Raw genomic sequence first — 20,927 nt, 5'->3', positions numbered from 1 at the left:
AGGGCCTGAGTACGGCAGAGCGTAATAACGGCTTTGAGAGAGAGTAGCCAAAAGGCAGACGCGCGCAAACCAGAAACTCTGTTTCTCTCTAGTTCAGCAAGTAGAACTTCGCGGTTTAAATACCGCTCCTCTTCCTCATTAAGTATTCAGAGTGATTCCAAAACTACGTTCTGGCCGAAAGTACTAAGTTGAAGTTAAGAATTTGACAGGAAAGAAGTTTAACTCATAAAATTAACATAATCCTTACACTGTAATAGAGAGTATCGAATACAGAATCTGGATTACTTTATAAATTTGATAAATTTACTTTCTTAATTATTTTTACTTTTTATCGTTTCTTTGTGCTTTATTATGTTAATAGAATAAACATCTAAATCAACTAAATAACAATACTAGTTTTTCCAGTATCTGAAATTATCACATGAAAGACACGTGTTTAATTTCGAACAATTTGTTCTCACACTATATGCACAGATAGCCGAAATTTGGTGAAGAACAATGATCTAGAACAGGTACAAGAAAAAGTGGGTTGGACATCAAAATTTCATCATTGATCGTACAGCTATAATCCCACCTCAGTAACTGTATACTTCCGCTATAATTTCGAAAGCAAAAACCCTGGGGGCGGGCCCAAGTGTCTCCCATACCTCATTTCCTGCCACGAATCTCTCAAGAAAACTTCGCAGTGTATTTTGAGTGCCCCCCTTGCCTAACAGACACTATACGCTTACGAAATACTGCGAATACGAAATACTTTCTATCGATGCTTTCTCCTGGATTTGAGCCCGAGCCGATTAGTATGGCAGTTAGCATCACTATCACTTGGACTATATCAGCTGGGCAACATTGATCCACATTTCTAAACTTAGCTTTTCTTGGCATACTAATTTGGAAATCAAATGAATGCAAAAATAAAATATATATATATATAAGTGATAGCAGATAGGAAAATTATTCCACATCTGTTGAATATTAAATTTATGGGTTGCTTTCAATATACTGTGCATAAGAGGCCCTGAGTTTGTGTTGTTGAACTTAAGGAGGTTGTTCTCGAAAGCATTCCAGAACTCATTTGAAACAATAGTTCTAAATAGTAGCTGTAACAGTTGGGATAGATCTAGAAGATCCTTTAGTCTTAAAAGAAATCGAAAGACACGGATCGTAATCTTCACATGCTCTTTATTCAGAACTGCCCATTTAGAACTCATCTATTCCTGACAACTAAGAATTTTCTTCGAGCTTTTCGAAAGTTTATAGCTTGTCTGGATCAACTTTATGTCTACTACTTGGACAACGGTATCAGCTTTACTGGAGTAGACACAATGTTCGATACAATTATTTGAGATTCTATACCTCAAGTAATAACCATGCAAAAGATAGCTTGGATATTCATATCTCTGGTGGAGTGGTTCGTGAGAAAGATTAAAATGCATCCTGAAACAATTCTTTCAAAGACATCAGGAAGAGCATCTATAAACTATGAAGAAATGAACACAGTTTTATTTTGCTGTTAAATGGTACTCAACAACAGACCTACTGCATTTACAATAGTACAGTCTGCATTTATTTATTATCTAATTACAGCGATGACTTAATGCCTCTCACATCATCTATTTTTCTATAAGAAATTCGAGAAATTGGAGCAGACATAAGAAAATGAAATTTCTAGAGACTAAAAACTCGAAATAAATCTAAAAAAAATTCAGATATAAATATCGAAGACAATTACCTACATAACATTCAAAAGACTAATTCCTTAACATCTCCTGTCAAACAATTTGCTCTGAATTTTCAATTTTTTAGTTTTCTAATTTTTCTTCTATTTTAGAATTTTTTTTCAAAACCTTTTGGTAACATTTTAAGATAATTTCTTACTCCATCATTCTTACAACTTTAATTTTTGAAATCAACTTTACAGTACGGAGAAATCTAGAAATCTTAAAGGATAAAATGCCTTGCAGGGTATTGATAAAACTGATCTTTTGGAAACTGTTGTACCAAAGAAAACTCATTTTTCATACAGTAGGTGCCGCTTTTTTTGTGATCAGGTTTGTCCGTGACTGTTTTGATAATATTAACCGAATAATAACATTAAAAGATGAGACAAATGCCCTTCAAAATATCAATGGAATTTAACTAAATTGATATAAACATAAACAGAAACATATAAATATTTACTTACTTAATTTTATTTTACTCTAAAATGTAAAGTAAATATTTACTTTACATGTAAACATATAAATATTACTAGTATTTTAAATAGGAAACAGTAATGAATACTAAATTTTCTGCAATTGTTGCTCAAAATTACGTTTATAAACTGCTTAAATTCATAAACGTTCTGGAAAATTATTTGATTAATGCTATAATTCTAATCTTAACAGTCGGAAAGCATCCCTTAATTCTGGTGCAGTGTGAATTCTTTTATTTTATTATCTGATTCTTAAATTCTTTACAACTGATATTAGTCGGTTAGTTGTTTATTTCGTTTTCAGCTTCATCTATTTTATCATTTATTGAAAGGTTTGAATGCTCAAGCAATTCTTTATTTTCTGGCACGGGGTTCCAAGACATATTCAGCAAAGGTAACGCATCTATTAGGTCAGTTTTCTTTGATAATTCATTTGCATTTACATCAGTATTATCTACATTATTAAGGACTCTAAGGTTACTTCAGGACATCAGTCTGTTAACTCTCATATCACGGCATTACTCTAATAATCCCTTAGATCACAAGGTTGAATTATGGTTGTGATACCTGCTGGTAAATATGCAACTTGAATATGCTCAAAATGTAATATTACAATTATGTATTGTACAACTACCAGTAAGAAGAAGATATTATTCTTTTTCTCATTCTATTTCCAAAAAAAAAAAAAAAAAAGACTGCAAAGATTTTACTCCTTCAAAGCATCAGAAATTTTTCTTTTTCCGATTATTAAAAGTTTTCTTTCTTGTTTACCACGTATTTGTATGTAGCATAAAAGGGCTTCACTATCTTTCGATATTTTAGATCTTTCTGAACTTTCAGTTTTAAATAAATATGTGTTATTAGCAATTAGTAGCACAGACGTGTTTCGTCTGAATCATAAATATTTTCAGAACAGTACTTTGTAGAGAATTTCGATCCTTTGTTTAACAACCATATTCCAGCAGTAGGTAAATCAGCATCTCTTTCTTCATCATGAATGCACTTGCAGATAGTCATTTCTTTTTTCTTCCATTGGCTAAACCAGTCATATCTTTCTACAAAATCATTTTCCCCAGTTCTTACGGCTAATTTTTCAGCTTTCTGCTGCATTAATGGACCTTTGGTTGCCACATCTTTCCCCCGAACATTTATAAACCAAATCATCAATGCTCTCTCAACAATATAATCTTTCCCTCTAATTCTCTGTTTCGTGTTTTCAATTATTCTTTGTTTGTTTGTAAATAATATCTTCACGATTCTTCAATATATCCCATAAGAGGGGTTGAGAAATATTTCATTTATTAAGACAGCATTCCGTTGACTCATTTTTGGGAGATTATCACAGCATATAGCATAGTAAAACAAGTCACGGTTATCCCTTAGATTGAAATCATAACGCCTTTTACTAGACTCCACGACTATGATAAAAATGACTAAAAAAATAAAGAATAGTGTTTCCTAGAACAGAATATTCATAAAAATATAAAATTCAACACATGCGAAGAGACATTTTGGCCCCATACAGTAAAGTCTAAAATCCTGCTTCGTTAAACTGTTAGCCCGGCTGATCTTGCTAAAATTTGGAAAACTGCTTCCTTTGCTCATGGGGACTTTAAATCCAAAATCAAGATGCTTGGCAACTTAATCCTTTACTAGTCCACTTATCTTGTGACAAATTGCATATTGTTCAATCACTTTGAATTCAGTCGCGAGCTCGTTCCCTCCAGAGAGTCATGCAGATTTTGAGAACAGCGTAGGGATTAAGCACTTAACTGGAACTGATAGTTGGTCAGTCGGTCAGTAGACTGTAGTTGTCTTATGCTGAATGTCTGATTGCGCCTAAGCTGGAGTGTCGGCAACCGACTCTGATCATAAGCGTGGCAGTTCGTACAGATGGAACCACTGAGGCAGTAGCTGTTCATTATTCATGCTGGAGTACATGGCGATAAGGAAAGTTCTTGTCCAAATCGATAAGCTATAGATTTTATGACTAGCTTGATAAAACGTAGTGAACTGTGGTTCCTCGTAGGATTATCTTTGAAATGTGAATTTTAGCTTCGTCAAGTATACTATGATCGTTATTATTTTACTCGTAATGCTCAAGAATAGACTCATTAAAGACTTAATGCTAAATGCGATAAAGCAAAAAACAGTTGTTGCGGAAAACCATAGAAATTATGCATGTGTTCCTAAATATGACACTTGGGAAAGTGAGAGAAGAGAAAAATATTAAACTCAAATCTTTACTTCTTATGTTGCTATTCTTGTTGTCATTATTAATATTATCATCCCCCCCAAAAAAGGAAGGGCTAGATTTGGTTAGAATGTATTAGAAATCTAAAAAATTACATTTGGATGACTACCGCATTAACGCATCATCTCTACGTTTCCTGGATACCCTATCTTACGTTTATTTGAGGTAATCTCTGAAATGATGTTTCTATCTTAGTGGTTAATTCTGTTAGAACTTTTTCTCGCCAATTACCTCCATGACAGTCTGCCTGGTAATAAGACGGATAACTGTATTGTTGAAATAAAATGATGATAAATAGCTCTTTTGATTCCGTTGCAGCCAAATTCGTGTCCAAGTCTTATCCTCCCAGTAACTGCAAAGTTGAAGGCACATTTGCAAGATATGTTTAATAAAATGTTCATAGCGAGCTCAACCAACACCTCCTAGAACTAACTCCACGATCTAGGATCTTAGTTCTAGGAGGTGTTGGCTCAACTCTTTTCCAAAGCACAAAATGTTGGTGCCGGTTGTGTAGTATGTTTGCTACGAATTTTTAAAATGCTTTACTGAAGCATTCATAATTCTCAAAATACAAATTTTTCATTGCTGCTAGCCGACTTCAGTAAAAATATCCCAATGAAAAGTACTTTTTAGAGATACATATCCCTTTCTTAATTGCCATGAGGAATTAACCAACTCACTTGAATGGATCACTGGAAAATTGATAATATCAACCACGAACAACGAAGAAAGATTAGATTAGTATTCTTTTAAATACATAAGTATGAGATTTACAAATAGTTTATTTTAAAATACAGAATTACCCTGGTAAAGTTTCTGTCGAATTACCGCAAAGAATATCTATCCGAGTTTGTGCTTCAAATTTTTGTACTGAACAAGCGGTGTCTCAAAGCCCATGGTTCACTTCGTTTGACTCCGCCTACATTCTAGTGCGTAACTTTTTTAAATTTCGGCAATAGATGCCGCGTCGCGTTTGTTCTAATTGTGCAAGAAACATTCATTCGAAGGAATACGGTTATGTAGGATCTCTCCAATTCATTCCTCTATAAATAATTGTAGTTAGCGATCTCTACATATAATAAAATAAAGAGTCTGTCTGTGTGTGTCTTTCGTTCGCGCTGCGCGTAAGCTAATAGACCCACGACTACGAAATTTGGTACATAGGTGCATCTAGACAAGAGCCAGTGCACCTCGAAACGAGTTTTTCGAAATTCGAATTAGAATTTTTTTAATTTTATGTTTTGTGACGAAATCGCGTCATTTTGACACATAATGGGCTATAGGAAAGCGAGATTTTACTCTACACACTCCATTTTCACATCGTCATGAAACGTAGGCACTTAACTATTTTACGAAATTAAAATAAATTTCGGGTATCAATAAATCGATTAAATACGAATTTATTTAACAAAGGGAGCTTAACACCTTTACAACGGAATTTTTTCTTAAAAAGTTTATTTTTAAAAATGTACAGTTTATTTTTCTTTGATTTTTGGAAACGTTAAACTTTCATCCTTGCGACTGCTTTTACGAAAAGAATTTTGGAAAAATGATAATATTTTGTATTTTTTTAAAAAATTTTTTAATGAAGCTTCCGAATACACTTCTCACAGCTCACATCTTTAAAAATGTGATTTTGGCAACTATTTTCCTGTCTTATGGTTGTTGATAGATTTTTGATGAAATCGCGTCATTTTGAATAGTTTCATTCTTTTAGAAATATGGGTTTGGCAACCCATAATATGGGGTATTTCTCATGTCACTGTTTTTAAGAGATTGGCATATTTCATTGCCACTTATATATATATATATATATATAATACATTTTTATTGAATTTTTTTTTTGATAAAGTTGTTCTGCAGAGTAAAATTCTGCGCGGAATTTTATGTTTTTTGAGTTGCTTTCATGTTATTTTTTGCTTATTTCACTGTTTGTAAGATATTGAAAAGTTTTGCATCATTTTTTTTTCTTCAACGGAAAGTTAGTTAATTTTTATTAGGATAATTAATATTTGTATTAAGGGATATATCTTATTTCATTGTAATTTTTTTTTCTGTTGAAAATATAAGATAAAATATCATTAATTATACTTTGCTTTTCAGAATTTTTTGTTTTTTGTATTCTTTTATGTTATTTATTGCTCATTTCACTGTTTTTAAGATAGTGAAAAGTTTTGAGTGATTATTTTAGGAAACAAATTTCTTAACCTCCTTTATACCATTTGAGTTCTTAAGATTTTGCAAAGGGAAGTTGGTTAATTTATTTATTAACATAATTAATATTTGTATTAAGGGATATTGCTTATTTCATTGTAATTTTGTTATGCGTAATAAGTTTTTTTATGAAGTTGTTCTGCAGAATAAAATTCTACGCAGTTTTTAAATTTAACGTTTATTGTTCCCTTCAGCCATTTTTCCGGTACATTTAAAAGTCAGACGAAGGCTGGCAGAGATGCTGCTAGTATGTAATATTAAAAAGTGCTTAATTAATTTGGAGTTTATTTAATGTCTCTCGGATCAATTTTACATTGAATAGATTCTGGATGTAGTTTCAACAAGAATTTTCGGATCTACTTTCAACGGAAATGCTCTTCCGGAATAATCTTATAGGTAAGAAATTTTGCTTACCGATAAATTTAGATACGCCATTCCGAAGATTGTTTTATTTGTAAGTTAAGCGGAGTGGCGACATGTCTGGCATCCTTTCCAGGATGGGCTTTATAAAGAAGAGTTTTGATTGGATTTTATTAGAACTGAAGCTTATAAAATTATTTTGACACACATAACCATTAATATGTCTGAGAAATTTTTGAATAGGTTAAAAAAGAAACGTACTAGTACTAGATCTTCAGTCACTAAAATTGTTAATGGTATTGAAACTGAAAGTAACAATTTTGAAGTTTCTATACACATCTTGGAAGAAATTTTAGAATATACGAATATAAGAATTTGCTCTGATGAACTAAAAGCTATATATGCAGAAATAGAGTACGTTGTAGATCTTAGAATTTAGATAATGAATTAAAAAGCGCAGAAGAATATCAAGACGAGATAATGACGTGGACCTTTTGCGCAGCAAAGAAAATATAGTTGTCAAAGATTAATACAATGGAAATCTATACGACATCGCAGATGCCTAAACGAATATCCAACGCTTTTGTGTCAGAAATAGCTAGTGTTAAATTACCGAAACTTACTAATAATAATTTCTATGGAGATAATAATCAATGGCTCACATTTTAGAATACCTATCAGATAGCGATACATAAAAATGAATCCTTAGATAAAGTTAGTTAGTTTAGTTATTTGAGAACATATCTGAAAGGATCTGCATTTTGCTCAATAGAAAGTTAAGTGATAATGCCAGAAAATTATGATACTGACATAAATATTATGTTAATTCGTTTCGGAAAAAAGACTATCTTAATAAACACCCACATGAAGAGTTTATTATCCACGTTTAAAAAATACAAGAGACCCTATATTATTTAGAATATTTCAAGAGTACAAACTGAAATTTGAATTCTCGAATTGTTTGGAATTAATTCTCATTTAAAGGAATCTTTCAATGCCTATGTTAATAAAATTATTATCTCCAGATTTAAACTTTTGAGTTTAATAAACAAACTGGAAAATACAATATGATTTAAAGCCGATGTCTGAGTTTTTATCCCAACAACTGAATGCAACAGAAAGATCCAATTTGAATAACCTTGTCGAGAGCAAATTAAGCAAGTGTTGGCGCCGAGACTATGAGTCACACAAACCGAAAACAAACCGAAACAAAACTATTCGGCAGAAGAGAATAAAAAAATAAATAAAAATGTATTTAATGGACAGTGGAAAATGGAATGGAATAGAAAGGAGCGTTTAAAAGGTATAACTTCTAGTGCATATTTTGTAATGAATTAACATATGAATCATCGAAGCTTAAATTTGATTTTTCATTGCCTTTGCAAAATCGAAAAGATGTTTTAATGGAGAAGGGTTACTGATTTCATTGTATGAGGTGAACTAATCATTTATCGAACACATTTAGAGGCCAAGTAGTTTGTTAAACTTTGTTAAAAAATAATTCTGACACTCTGTGTTATGCTAATCAAAGTACAACTGCTGAAAGTAAATCTTAATAGTTATATGCTTAACAATGACGTCGGTAACAGAGTACTTGCTAACAGTTCATTTTCGAAACAATTGCTTTTGCAAACTTTTGGTTTTATTTCTTGGTCTAAATGTTTTAGATTAGATAATTAAGTTAGAATATTAGTTAACATTGTATCTGTAAAATCTTTTCTCAGTAAATTAATGGCAGCTGCTTTAAAATTAGAATGTTTAGGGGAAGAAACTGCTGTTCATGGTCTATTTTTCGGATTTGAAAAAAATAAAAGAAGATCACAGAAAGTATCGCATTAATATTGTAGATTCATTAGATCAGTATGAAGCAGAAGATGTGAAAAATTAGCAATGCCCTCGCCGGGACTCGAACCACGTTCCTCTTGCATACGTGCCGAGTAGGCTGACCATTACACCCCGAAGGCATGCTAAGAAGGCGGGATAAATACCTTATAATATAAGTAATATTGATCAGAGTTTCTCTTGCGAGTTAGATGTTATGGATCAAGAAAACATTTGCGCTTCGATGCCCAAAATCAGTAATTCCTGAATTATCAGTAAGATCAAATGACTGATATTTTAATAAGTGACCTTTCCATTAACGAACATACTTGTATGTATGAAAAAGCTACAAACAAAATGCATATGTTAGTTGGGGCTGACTTTACAGAGAGATTGTTCACGTGTAAAGTCAAGCAAATATCTGAGGGACTGAATGCCGTGCATACACGTTTAGGGTAGACGCTGATGTGAGTATCAGGGCGAAAATCTAGAAGTTGTTATCTGCTTTCTCTCCATTTTAACGATTTGAGTATCCTAGAATTATGGCGGTTGGATACAACAGGTATTCGAGATTGCAGTGAAAATCGATCAAAAAAGAAATTAGAAGAGGCAGCAGAAATGCGTTTTGTTCAAAATGTTAAAAGATATCAGAAGGCAATTACATGGTAAAATTTGGATAAAAGATCATCATCATATTATCCTTTTACAAGCTGCAAGAAGATAGCTGAAAACAAGACTTGCAAACTGTGTCAAATCAATAGAAAGAATAAAAAATTACACTACTACGAAGAAGTGCTTAATGAGTGGGTGAAAGAAGAAATAATTTAAAAGACATTCCGTCTTTTAAATTATTAGTCAGTCAAGAAATAGCCGAAGTCTAGTCAAGAAATAGTTGAAGAACATTATTTACCACACAGGCCGTTATTTAAGGAAACTAGCGCTAAATAAGAAACTTTAACTCAAGCGTTCGCCCTGTTTCATATGGATCTGTGAAAGAAAAAAGTTTCCATCGATCAGCAAATGTTTGGTAAAAGGTACAAATCATATCGAATTTATATCTTCTGTCATAAGTAGGTTTCAATATGGTAGATTTGGGGTAACTGCTGATGTAAGGAAAACTTTATTACAAATTGCGCTTCAAAAACGTGACAGACCCCCTTTTTTTTTTTTTTTTTTTTTTTTTAATTTCTTTGTTGGAAAAATGTAAAAAAAAGAAAACCTAACTCTCTATCAACACAAAAGAGTAGTATTCGGGATATCATTTATCCCATTTCTTTTAGGGTTCATGTTAGAATTCCACTTGAAAATTATCCAGACCATTATAGGAAAACCGTACATTTCCTCATAAAGGCATTTTATGTTGACAGTGTGGTATGCAGTATCAATAGCAACGAAGAACTAAATAAATTAATTGTTGAATCGCAAAGTATTTTGAGAGAAGTTAAATTCGAATCCCGAGAGTAAGAGTAAAATTCAGCTTCCTCTGTGCAACTTACGGAAAACTAAAAGGTTATTAAAGTGTTGAAAATGAATTAGAGATTGCATGAAGATTAACTAATCATTGATCTAATACCCTTTACCAATGAAGAACCAGCAGTAACCAAAAGGAAAATTCTTTCAGCTATCCATCGAATTTTCGAACTGACAGGCTTTAGCTACTGCTGCCTAATATACACTTTTGCAAAAATGTTGGAAGAATAAAGTAAAATGGGATTCAAGACTTCGTGGATCAATGAAAAAAACGTTTGAACAATGAAAAAACGAGCTGAAAAATTTGCCATAACTTGAAATACTAAAATGTCTTTTAACAGGCTCTCAGCAAGAAGCTGACATATCCTCGTACGCGTTTTGCGATGCTAGTAAATAAGTTTACTCAACCTGTGTTTTCGTAAGATATCAAACGGATAAAGATACAACATGTCCGTTAATTCAGAAGAGATGTCGAGTAACCCCACTAAAACATATATTTGTTTCTAGATTGGAGCTTTTACAGTGTTCGATTGGTGCTAAATTAGTTAATATTCTTAAAACTTATATAAATCTTGAGAGAATGGCTACGACTTATTGGACAGATTCTATTAACGCGTTGTGATGGATAGCAAAAAAAATGGTTACTGAGCCAGATTTGTTTATAATCGAGTGTGGAAATCAGAGAATTAACTAAACCTGAAGATTGGCCACATTTGGACCCTGAATCCAGCACAACTTCCTTCCAGAGGACGTAGTACAAAATAAAAGTTCAAAATAGTACAAAAAAAGTACAAAACAAAGTAGCCAAAATTTGGCGACTGAGTCCCCTAATCCTCAGTCACCCTTTAAAGGGGGGAGTATACAAGGTATTTTCTCCCTATTTCCAGCATGCCTTCGTGATATAACGGTAGCACACTCGGAGCGTATTCGAGAGATCCAGGTTCGATTCCTGGCACGGGCAGTGCATATTTTTCATGTTCCCTGCTTCAGAAAATCCTAATGACTCTACACACTGATACCTGTAACATTCAAAAACGAATTCCTGGAAGAACAATAAATTCGAGCAACATCTCATTCTCGCTGTGAACGAATTTTAAAACCTTTTCAGAGGCTCGAACGGAAGACCTTTTTAGCGCGTCTGTGTTTGAGTTTTATTGACATTAAAAAACTCAAAAGTGGGAAGTTGCCTGAAATCTTATGGTTCACTTCATCTAACTCCGCTCATATTCCGCTGCAGAACTTTTGATTTCGGCAATAGACGCCGCGTCGGTTTGGTTATGATTGTATAAGAACCATTAATTCGAAGGAGAATGTGTGAGCTTACCAGCTTAGTACTTCTGTAAATAATTGGAGTTAGCAATATGTACTAATAAAAAATGCTTAATGAATCGACAGTTTATTTAATTTCTCTTTGCTTGATTTTATACTGAATCGAAACAGAACCAGTTTCTGGATGTGAGTTTCAGCAAGATGATTCGGATAAGCCCTGCTGGTATAAGGTAAGAATTTTTGCGTACCTATAAATTTAGATACTTCACTCGTAAGATAGTTTGTTTCTAAGTTAGGCGAAATGACGACAAAAATAAAAATTAGAGTTCTAAAAACTTAGGTTGTCGATGCATGAAAGCTTAAGAATTTATGACATTTTATTTACATTTACTAAACAACAGTTGATAATTCTGGTCGATTATATATCTGATGTGGTAGAATTTAACATTAAAATTAGATATAATGGAATTTTACATCAATCTCTTTCTTTCTATACATTTTCTGTCTAATTTTCTAAAGCATGCGCTCTAAATTTACCTCTGTTAATCAACTGATTTTTCATGTGTGTCATAACTGTTTATGAAAATTAAGGACATTGTAAAACACCCAAGAAGATACGCACTTCGAAAGATTTTCTAAGAATAAAAACTTGTATTTAACTTTCATAAAGCCCCCCAGTGAAGAATGATATTAACGTTCTAGCTGGTCATCTGTTGAGAATTGTAAAATATTCAATTTACTTTTATGAGCCACATCATACACAATTTTAAGCATCTTTTCACTAAACTTCATTCAAATTTTGCCTCTATTTTCTGATCTCTAACGATGTTCAAAATAAAATCCTCACTATTTTACACCAAAAGAAATTTTTTTGGAAAATCATTAGGCTTTTAAACAGGACGTTTTAAAGTACGCAGTTGCCAGGAATGTGAAATGGAGAATGAAAGTTCAAACTTTCAGGACACATTTTCTTGTCCAGTTATAAATTTCAGATCTTTATTCTTTATATTATATATCATTATAACCTCACATGTTCCATACCTCGAAAGAAGTATAAATTAAGGAAACTTGATTTCTTCATACTAGTATTACCGTACTTGTAAAAATAATAAAAATCATGAGTTATCGTGCTCCTTATCCATTCCTCAAATTTTTATCTACAAGTAACTGTCTGAATCTTTTAATTTATAGCGCATGTAGAATTTTATAAATAATTTGATATTAACTCAGATTAGATATTTGTCTATTAGCGTCTTATGTAACTAGTTAATAAATTTTGAATTTATCCTCAGTGTAGAAAGTGGACTAATATATGACAGCGCCAGGACGTTATTGCCATGGATATGATTAACAATGAGTTTATATAGAGCATTTTGCTCGGGTTAGATATTTATTGGCATTGTATACACATTTTTAAGAATATCTATATTAAATCTATAAAATATGTTTCACACTAGTTAAATTATTATCTCAAAATTAATTAAAAAACAACTGTTTAATGTAAGCGCATTGCCTTGTTTCTAATTGACAAATTATTATGACCTTTACCAATTTCTGCTATTTTTCTTTTCTTTCTTTGTTTTTTCTTTATCAACCTGATTATCTCTCATTCTTAAATCGTAAAGTCTTAAGTAAAACACCGCGCTGACTTAAATGATGGACAAAAGTAAAACTGAAACGATGAGTCCAAAAAGAGGATACCTCCTTTCTCTTAACCGGGCATTTTTTTTCATGGTATCGTTATTTAGAAGTTAATATATTATTTTGCAATGAAAACAAATAATTTAAATATAATGCATTAAAAAACACAGGAAAGGACATCTCTAATTCCAGTAAAGGACTTACCATTTCATTTGCAGGATTTGAAACAGAATAAGAAGTTTAAAAGGAAACTTTCGTAGAGTTTTTCATGCAAAATGTATTCAGAAAGTCGCTGCCAAAAATGATTTAAAGAAAAATTATCCATTTCTTTTTTTTTTTTTTCCAGCGAACGTGGCACGTTTGCCTGAAAAGGTTTACCCACAATTAGCTCTATGAAACGGGGTTTCATTTTAAAATTTATTTAATGAATTATGAATAAAAAATAAATGCTTTTAACATTTTACGGAAATCTAAACCATTCATGGTATTAAACCCCAGTTTTTCGATTAATCAAAGCGTTTCACTAGAACTTTCCGATACCTATCATCAGCAATGAATAACATTTCGATTCGCAATCAAGAACGACGTTTCGGAAGCTGTTTTCATCACTTCGAAACTCCAGTTAAGTTCTCAGAAAAGAACACCAAACAAAAGTAAAAACTTCCTTGTTTGCTCCGCCAGTCGCTGATTGCGCAGATAACAGAAAATTACGCATGAGGGAGCATTTCCTAATGGTATTTTCAGAACGCTAAATTTTGTTTTCTGTTTTCGATGCATAAATTTTGATAAATTTGGCCGTAATAATAATAGCTTATAAAAATTCAAAAGAACTGAATTATCTAGCCTTTGTAAAATAACACGAATACAGTGTTATAGAACTTTATTTTATGCTAACATCATGTAACTTTAACAATTAATTAATTAAATTAAATTCGCATCCCGTGTGATCCCCAAATAGAATGGGAACCTCAGTAGTTTCTGAACAGATGTAAGGCCTTTTTTTTTTTTTTTTTTTTTTTTTTTTTAATTATTATTATTATTATTGAGAAACGCTATAAGCAGTGCACGTAGTGTCCGTTTTGATTTTCGGGCACTGTGCATGGACCCGAGGAGTATAGGGGCCCATCACTGTCAAATATTTTGTTATTCCTGAGAGAACTGACGTAGATATGGACCTCGAACACTACGAAATCACCAGGCTGATAATTATCTTAAATTGACTCTTACTTTACTGATGAGGGAAATGAGTCTGCGAATGAAAAAAAAAAAAAATCTTCAGGAAGCTGTATGACTCATACACTTCCAATATACAGCCTCTGTCGTCCACCTAGTTTACATCTTATTATAAAAACGCATGACAGAATTCATTAACTAATGCGATAGAACGTGAGTGCAAGGAAAGTTACAGATGGGAAACTGGAGTTTTGAAAAAGATCCAAGATTCCAAAACTCCATTTTTCGTCGTTTTGATCTTTCGAATTCTAAATTTTAAGCATTTTAACTAAAACCTTTCGAAGAGTAGTGAAGATTTCTTTTTTTCTACGTCTTATAGAAGCATTTATCAAAAAAAATAATACTATGGTTTTAATTTTTCTGGTGCTCGTATCACCATTAGCAGCCGCCTGGCAGGTGAGCTTTTATGAGCGTTTAAAGTAATGAGTTTTTGATTTCTTTTAGTTTTCTGAAGAGGATTTAGAATGCTGTTGCTAGTGTTTATCTATATCAACTATTGAAACAATCCTGCTTCTTAAACACTTGCTTCGGAAGTGTTAAGGAACACTCCCACATGCTCATAACTTGTTCGGGAATTATTCGTCCTCAACACTTGCTCCACTCAAATTCCGGAAGATTATCTTCTAAAATTAGAAGTGCCAGTGCCCTACAGAGTACTCAGAGGAACAAAAGAAGAAATAAATAAATGAAACAACTAAAAATTAAAATAATTGACTAATTAAATTTAAATTAAAAGAAATGTAAAGACGTAACGGTAAATGTCACGTTCACTCATCGCAATTCCACTCAGAAGCTAAGAAGCAGCTCGGCCGATCTCCGTCTTAAGTATAATGCATTATCTTGAGGGATGACAGATACAAAAGCCATTCCTTTTTTGCAGCACACCAGTAGGAAAAGGGGCTGGCTGCATGGGCGTTTTCGTGGTTTTCCCCATGTGTAACGTGTATACGAGCCAGTTCCCCTTAGAAAGTCCTCCACGAAGGCATCCCTCCCCTTAGGCAGATAGCCCTCGAGGCTTTGCCATAATCACACACATACACCAGTAGGAAAAGACAAAAGGAGAATATTTACAAGTCTAAAAACAGAATGAGGATATAGAAGGAAATTTTAACGGAAAAGGTGCAGCTTTGAAAATACAGAGGGAAAAGTTCAAGATTTTCTGATGGCAATGTCCTGTCTAACTCTAACAGTCAAGAAGAAATTTTCCCTGAATACGATCAAATGAAAACGAGAGAATAATCGTAATACACCTTTGTCCCAGTGACAGCAGTGGTCTTTCTGTTTGCTTACATCATTCAAAAAATCTACAGGAGCTCTGCAGTAGGAAGTCACCAGCGTGGAAAGTGCACGACCAGGGTATCACTTTTAATACTTTCAAAAACAGAAAATTTACCCCCTGTCACAAATTCATTGTACATCCTGGAGAATAAGCCTTTGATATATGATTGGGGGTTTTTCTTCCCTTAAAAGTCTCAAACTCTGTGGAAGGTTTGAGTGCGAGGGAAAGACAGACCTGCATTCAGAAGTTAGAATCAATTTTTAAGGTATGTTTTTAAAAAAAATTATCTGCTAAAATTATGGTTCATTTGCATAAAAAAGTCCCGGATCCCTTTTGTTTAGTGCTCCGGTGAGCTCCGACTGAAATTATAGTTTATCTCGAAAACTGAGTAGTACCGGAGCCGGGCTCCGGTGGTCTCGGGTGCAATTTAAACTCTGATTCTTAATCTTTATAGCAAATTATAGTGAGAAAATGAACCTGATTGTGAAAAAATTGAATTGATGAAATTGATTGTGTATTTTATTTATAATATAACATTCGTAGCTTTATTATACACGTAGATGTCTTTTCAGAATTTATACTTCTGATTCTTTTAGCTTCTTTATTATTATTATTATTATTATTATTATTATTATTATTATTAAATGCAAATTTAAAACTTTGCTTTAATTATAAACTTTTAATATTAAATGAAGGGTTTTTTTTTTTTTTTTTTTTTTTTTTTTTTCTTTACCTTTCATTTTTCCTATTTGAAAGATTCGAGAAACTTTTAGGCTTTATATTCGGATTCCAGAAAATTTTCGGAACAAAAACTGTTCATTTCAGCGCTTTACGGTCCTGTAATTTTTCAATCAACTTTTATGGAGAGGGCGCTGAGATCACCGAGGCAAGCGGCTGCACTTTCGCAGCGCTCTGTTAAAAAGTGAAAAACATTCCTTTCCCCTTAGTGATTATCAATTAAATTACTTTGAAATAGTGTTTTTTCTACAAAACCTAAAGATTTTAAGCTCCGATGTTGATGAGAATGAAACTGCGCACAATGTGAGGATATAGTACGAAAGCCTGGAATTTTAATATGAGTACCCTTCTTTCATCTAAAGTAAATAAAATTTCTATAAATAAGTGCCTTTAAATCAATCAATTTTAATTTTTCATCAGTTTTTAGTATTAAACAATACTTGAAATTGCTCATTGCTTGTGGCTTCCTTTGTGGTTACAATTCCAAACAGACGCCATCGTTATCAGCTCACATCTGTCCCCACTTATAAAGCCCCCCTTATCTTGTTTTGAGGAATCTCGTGAAAAGGAAAATTGGGGATTTGGGGCATCGCGTTACTTCCCTCTCGGATCTTTTGGTTTCCCCCCCTTTTTTTTTTTTAGATCGCTTAAATATATTTTCGCCTTCAAATAATATTACACCTCGCCGATTTTTTTTCTCATACTGTTCCTTGCTATCTGTTAAATGTCCAAATGTAAGGGATGGATTATTCTTCATTGGCGTAAATAAATTCTTAGAACTATAAGCTTATATAAATAACAGTGTTCCTATGTGTTAAACTAGCATTAATTAACTAGTAATAAATTATGATAGTATAATAATTAAACTTGTAATAAATTATGATAGGTAAATTAATAAATACTATGTTTAATTTATGTTTTTAATACGTATACTCTGTAATTTACACACACATACACACACATATATATAAACATATATACTTTTGTGTGTGTGTGTGCGCGGTTGTGGTCTTGTATTGTCGTCGAAGATTGTCATTTAAGTTGAAGCATGCGAAAGCAGCGTTTTCGCTTTCTTCTGTATGGTTCTATGTTCTTTTGTCTGCTGCTGTTTTTTGAAAAATGTATGAAAATGTTGGGAACGAAAATAGCGTAAGTTTCTTTAGTTAAATTAATAGCTACTTTTGTTTGATGTTATGGGTCTTTTGCTGTTGTGTCTCAGGATGCAAGCATACATATTACTTTGTATTCAATGCTAAATACCTTGATACGAAGCATTTTAACACTTACACCTTCCCCCCCCCAATATCACATCTATTCAGCATTATTAAACACACTCACTACACACACACCTGTGAGACACTATTTATTGTAAATGAAGACAGCTTCTTCTCCTTTTAACTACATTTATGGACACAATCGTATTTTAGGATATTTTCTACTTCTTTTCCTTTTCTTTCTATAGGCCTTTTTTCCCCCTCTATTATTTTTTGGGCCATTTATTTTAAATTTTATTTTGTCTCATCTTTTCTTCCTGACCTTTCGAACTCGTACAAAATGTACGAAGTTCCTTTCTACTCTCCTCTGAAATACGAAATTGCCCCCCCTTTCTATATACCTTTCCTTCGCACCTAAGCTTGATTTTTCGCCCATCGGTGCAGAAAGACTTAGCGGGTGCAAAACAAGACATCTGTCTACTTTGTCTGTCTGTCTGTCTGTCTAATCAACTTTTATTAATGAAAATAACATCATCAAAGACCATCTATTCGGATTTAGATTCTCAACGACTCAGCAGATCGCCCGAATCGTAGAATTCATAAGTGAAAATTTTAATAAAAAGGAAGTAGTTGCTGCTATTTTTATGGATGTAGAGAAAGCCTTCGATAAAGTTTGGCATCACGGTCTTATCATAAAGCTGATGAACTATAATTTCCCACCTTCCATCATCCATCTAATCTCTGATTTTTTAAAGAACAGAACTTTTCAAGTTAAGATTCAAAATAACTATTCCACCACAAGAAAAATTCACGCGGGTTTACCACAGAGGTCAGTAATTTCCCCGCTTCTCTATAATTTATATATTAATGATCTTCCTAATATTGAAAATATTCTCACTGCATGCTATGCCGATGACACGGCACTTTTATGTCACTCAATCCATATCATGCAAAAAATAAACTACAGAATGCCATTAATTACATTTCACCCTGATTTAAAGGATGGAAAATTAAAATTAACCCCGAAAAATCAAAAGTGATTTACTTAAAAAAGGAAATATCCCTCAAGACTTAGAAGAAATTACGATGGACGGACAAATCGTGTCACGTGAGCACCAAGTAAAATATCTAGGTGTTTATCTCGACCAGAAGTTAACTTTCAAATTTCATGTTAATTATATGAGAGACAAAGCACAACGTGCCTTAATGAGCATATACTCTCTGATGTGCTAAAAGAACACTCTATCTACAGGCAATCCGACCCAATATTCTATATGCCGCTCCGGCGTGGGCAGCTACTGCACGTTCAAACAGAGCAAGGCTTCAAAGTTTTCAGAGTAAAATTTTCAGATTCCTATCGAACTCTCCGTGGTTCGTTAGGAACACTGTCATCCATAATTCTCTAAAGATTTTACCATTAGATGCCAAATTACTAAAGATTACATTCAAATTCTACGAAAAATGTGATTCCTCCACTCACGAAGTTATTAAAAACATAGGGGAGTACGACTATCTAATCGAACAGCCGCATTATACATCATAATGTTAGATGGTAGTTCTTGTATATATTTTGTTATTTTCAACTATTTAATCTGGATTTCATTTCATCTTTATCATCATTTTCATCTTACTATGGACTTTGCCCGGTACCAAGGCTACTGACTTTATCATCATTAAATTCGTATATCACGTGACAGTCTACTTCCCTATGAGTATTAAGATATCTCTACTTTCGCCTCAGACGAAAGCAAAAAAATTTCTGGCACTTGTATATATTATTTTCCATTTTTACTGTACGATACTGTGTCAAATCTACGATAATGTGTAAAAGATATGCCATTGCGAAAAGATATGCCAAAATTATAACTTCAATAAACTGGAAAATAATTTGTGTTTTCATCAGTCTAACATCCACAGAATTTAATGAGAAAGTTAAATTACTCAAACTTATCTGAAGCTAAAACACATTTTGATCCAAAACTACAGAACTGTTTCAACACCATTCATTTGACTTAAATAAATGTGATATAAACCAAGTCAAACAGAATAGTTCTTTAATCAAATATAAAAACAACTCTAAAAATAGTAAAATCTGTGGACTGTACCAATCAAGTTAATCGCCCTAAAACAAATGATTAAATGCTCTGTTAAGTAAGCTAAATAAACTAAATAAGAATCTCTGTACAAACATTAAAAATTAGCGCATTCGAAGGTGTTATGGTCATGCAGATGCACGCTCGTGTTAGGGTTAGCTTGTAGAGACATTAGGTTATTTCGAAGCAGGAGAGATGAAAAATGAGCAATGCCCTCGCCGGGACTCTCGAATACGCGTCGAGCGTGCTGACCACTACACCACAAAGGCAAAGTTAAGAAGGCGGGAGAAATACCTTATAATATAGATATATGTATACACTTTGATTTTTTTTATTTTTTTTTATTTAGGAATAAAAAAGTGTATACATATATCCAGGAAGGTTTGCAGCGACGGAACAACAAGGCAAAATCCACGCAGAAAACGGCTAGTGGAGGAGGAACAAAGCCGACAGAAGAAATTCCAGAAGAGTTAGAAGACGGTTAAGATCATGGAGGTAGGAAGTAAGATCTTACCTGTATGGTTAAGACGATACATCGACAGATAAACCAGCCGATGAGTTCCGAGGACAGAAAAAGATTTCCGACGTCGAATCCAGGTACAAGGAAGCGACCAGCCATTGCATCTGCAAAGATACGGGAAGGAGCCAATTCAAAAGGTGAGAAGTGAGCCGAGGCCTCGTCGGAAAATAAAACTGCAGCAGACTACACGTATCTCTCCCGGAGTGAATTTGTGGCCAAGCAAGTGAACGACTACTATCAAAGCAAAAGATAAGTGAAGTTCATTTCTTGAATTATTCAGTTTTTGATTTGTATCTTTGTTTGTTGTTCCTTATTTTGCATTTTTGCCTCAAAGCGAGCACAGCTTAGATTTGTACGTAGCAAGAAGCTTTTAATTTACACTGAAGTGACAAAAGTCATGGGATAACTCCTAATATTTTGTCGGTCCTCCTTTTGTCCGGCGAAGTGCAGCAACTCGACGTGGCATGGACTCAACAAGTCGTTGGAAGTGCCCTGCAGGAATATTGAGCCATGCTGCCTCTATAGACGTCCATAATTGTGAAAGTGTTGACGGTGCAGGGTTTTGGGCACGAACTGACCTCTCGATGATGTCCCATAAATGTTCGATGGGATTCATGTCGGGCGATCTAG

This window comes from Stegodyphus dumicola, chromosome X1 (assembly GCF_044657685.1).
Source record: "Stegodyphus dumicola isolate Sdum_Otavi_A_Nest chromosome X1, ASM4465768v1".
NCBI classification, from domain to species: Eukaryota; Metazoa; Arthropoda; class Arachnida; order Araneae; family Eresidae; genus Stegodyphus; species Stegodyphus dumicola.
The sequence above is the reverse complement of the archived record's forward strand: the minus strand, read 5'-3'. Positions refer to the sequence as shown.